Raw genomic sequence first — 3,703 nt, forward strand, 5'->3', positions numbered from 1 at the left:
TGGGATGCTGGCATCACAAGTGTGGCTATGTGCCACAACACAGGCCCCTGGCGTCTAGTCTTTCAAGTCAAATGTTCATCATGAATGCTTCTCCTTAGTTTCTGAACTCAAGTTTTGTTTGTTTGGAGTTTGTTCTTGCTTTAGAGATTCTCATTTTATTTGTTTTGAGTTTGTTGCTGGTGATAGCAGTGGTCACCCTAGCTGCATGGGAAAGTTGAAAACAATCATCACTTATTATCCAGCTTTTCATCCTTGCTTACAGATCAGCAAACAGAGCATGGATAGAACAGAGAATTTCAGGGTCACATTGATGTTTCACCCCTTTCTCTGTCTTGGTCCATCAAATCCTTATTTTCTTATGACTTCATGAAGTTGTATTTCCAGCTGTTCTTGGGAGAGGGCTGATTTCACATAAGCCTTCCACTATAATCAGGAGCATAAAGAGAGGTTTATTTTGTTAGATTGGTTTTTCTACTATTGTATGGCTCAAAATATAACAAAAAATGGGTCAGTTGTTGAGAGACATAGATGAGCTAAATTACTGGTCTACAGGCACTTTGACCACTTCTTCGCAGACCACTCACCTCTGTGGGTCTCAGCTGCCAAAGTTGTCCAGTAGGTGAGTAACTCGCTTTGAGGGCAAGGCTTCTCGGATAAAGGCCTCTCCATGGCCCCACCAGATCACAAGTGGTTAGGGCTGCTCACTTTGAGGAGGAATGTGTCTAATGAATGCAGTCAGCTCCAGGACATGCTAGCTTGACACCATGAGCGGCATGGACACCATGAGTGTTCATCGGGAGGCTAAACCAAGTGACCAGGGAGAAGGAACGTGGAGAGGTTCTTCAAGGGCTATGGATGGATAAGGGATACTGATCTGAAACAAGCGTTTGGTTTTGTGGAATTTGAGCATCCCAGGGATGTAGATGATGCTGTATATGAACTTGATGGAAAGAACTTTGAAATCCAAGAGTGATTATTGAGCATGCCTGGGCTCAGTCTCGAGGTGGAACGGGTGAGGCACAATATTCTGACCATTTCAGTAATCGTAGACCTCGAAATGATAGACAAAATGTTCTACCTGTAAGAACAGAAAACATGCTTATAGTTGAGAATTTATCCTCCAGAGCCAGCTGGCAGGATCTCATGATCTCAAGATTTCATGAGGCAAACTGGGGAAGCAACCTTCGCAAATGCACATCGACCTAAATTAAATGAAGGAGTAGGTAAGTTTGCCTCTTATGGTGACTTAAAGAACACTACTCAGAAAAGGGGTAGCCATCGAGGTTCCGGCAAATCTGGGAGCAGCTCCCCACGTGTATGTGGTAGCTACTGTGTGTTCCCAGGCTTGAGGCGTGGCCATCCCAAGCCCCCCGGCAGGCAGCAAGGTAGCTGCCTGCCGGAGGTTCAAGTCCTTGGGCCCCAGTCCCACCCTTCCTGGCTCCTCCCCCCAGCTCAAGCCACATGGTGAGCAGTAGGGGAGGCCCAAACTCGCTACAGCCCAGAATAGGCCATAGAAAGTTTCCCACTGGCATACATTCAGCATGGGTCAGGAGCAGACCAGGCTGAATCAGTTCATGTCAACCACTGGCAAATCCGATCGCCAGACCAGAGTGTGGGATGGGCTGGGTTTGGTTGCGACAAAACCAGTACACATTATGGAATGCCAGGGCGTGGTTGCCTGTACTGGATATGAATGCAGCACCCATCCAGCACACGTGAGATCTAGGAAGGAAGGGGCAGAGCTGGCGGGGGGATTAAGGGGCTGGTCCCCTCGCCGGTCAGCTACTCCCACTGGAGAGTGTTGGCTGGGATAGAGACAGACCCGACTAAGCAAGGCTATAACACCTGTGCGCTGCATGTGGACTAGATCAAGGCCACAGCATCAGCTGGCAGAAGCTGGCACTGGGGACTAATTCTGTCGAGTCAAATCACAGGACCACCTAAAGAGTGCATAAACCGGGACAGAGAGACCTGGAAGGGAAAAGTGGGTTCCCCCTTCCTGGATCACTATTCCCGTTGGAGGGCATGAAAACTAGGACGGGGGCTGGGATGGCTAGACAGAGGCACTCAACAACATCTGTGAGGGCTGGATGGTTGAGTCGATTAGATAGAACTAAGCTTTAATACCCATTGACAAGTACCAGAGCCAAATGGGATGGGGGACAGACTGGTCTTCTGCTACACAAATTGGCAAACCAGGGTAGGGGGCAGGCTTGGTGGGGGTTATTGTGGGTCGCCCCGACTAGGTTGCAGCTCCCACTGGTTGATGTAAGGGCCGAACCAGACTGGACTGCAACACCCATTGGTTCCAGTACAACTCGGGACTGAAAACAGAACCAACACAGCAATTGCAACCACCAGCTGATCGGGGTGATGGACTGTGCCGGGCCCTGTGCTTGCTAGAACATACAAAAAACTAATCTGGGAATACCTCAAAGTATCTTTGGAGATCTCCCCAATCGAACTGCTGGACTCAGAACTCTAACCAAGACAAGACAGAAGACAGAACGGGACAGTCATTCACCTCAGCTATATGTTGGCAGCAAATTATGGGGCAAACGGAGACTTTATGATGGACCATGTCAATCAGTGGACGACCTCATCGAGCGAAACTGGCAGCGATTCATAACTGGAGAACTATTAACACCACTTGGGCACATATCTCAGAGCATGCCCCACATCCGGGACTTGGGGTGGGCGGGAAACCGGGTGGGGCTTCTCCCTCAATATCCCCCTTTACCTCAGATACATGATGGAAACAATATGAACATAATGGCATTACCCACTTTCCTATCCCCCTGAACCTTTTTCTTTTTTTTTTTTTCTTTTTCTTTTTTTTTTCTTTTCTTCTTTTTGCTTTAACTGTAATTAACTATGTAAAGATCGTCAACAACAATACAATAAAAAGAAAAAAATTTAAAAAAAAAAAGAACACTACTGAAAAACTTTCTGGAAAGGAAATAAACAGGAGAAAAATAAAACTAACTGAAGGCAGCAAAAAGAACAGTAAGTGAAGAAGCAGGTCTCAATCCCAGACCAGCAGTTCTAGGTCTGGCAGCCGGCTCCCTTCTTGTCCCCACGGTCGCAAGTTTTAACAGCCATTCAAGAAGCAGAGGCTGGACCCGAATCAGTCTTGTTCTGTGAGCAGTTCTCCTGCTCCTGAGAAGAGCCAGAAACGTGGTTCTTCAAGTATATCTAAGTCTCCAACATCTGTGGATCGCCAGAGATCCCGGTCCAGGTCCCAGTCCAAGTCCAGATCACTTGACGGTGGCCATTAAACTGCAAATAACATGCCCAGGGGACCTTTTATTTACAAACAAATACCCATACCATACTTGCTAAAAAATGTTGGAAAGTGTGTGCTTTTCGGGCCCTGTGGCGTGGCCTAGCGGCTAAAGTCCTCACCTTTAACGCGCCGGGATCCCATATGGGCGCCGGTTCTAATCCCAGCTGCTCCACTTCCCATCCAGCTCCCTGCTTGTGGCCTGGGAAAGCAGTCGAGGATGGCCCAAAGCTTTGGGACCCTGCACTGGCTCTGGATCGGCCCAGCACCGGCCATTGCACTCACTTGGGGAGTGAATCATTGGACGGAAGATCTTCCCCTGTCTCTCCTCTTCTCCGTATATCTGACTTTGTAATAAAAAATAAATAAATCTTTTAAAAAAAAGTGTGTGCTTTTCTCTGGGAGTGTGCTTTGGAGGGG

The 3,703-nt window shown here is 47.9% G+C and overlaps 1 pseudogene; it reads left to right on the forward strand.

Moving 5' to 3' along the window:
* The first annotated feature begins 503 nt into the window (after positions 1-503).
* On the forward strand, positions 504-3,278 carry LOC101523247 (serine/arginine-rich splicing factor 5-like; annotated as a pseudogene).
* The last annotated feature ends 425 nt before the right edge of the window (positions 3,279-3,703 follow it).

Source organism: Ochotona princeps, chromosome 5 (assembly GCF_030435755.1).
Source record: "Ochotona princeps isolate mOchPri1 chromosome 5, mOchPri1.hap1, whole genome shotgun sequence".
NCBI classification, from domain to species: domain Eukaryota; kingdom Metazoa; phylum Chordata; class Mammalia; order Lagomorpha; family Ochotonidae; genus Ochotona; species Ochotona princeps.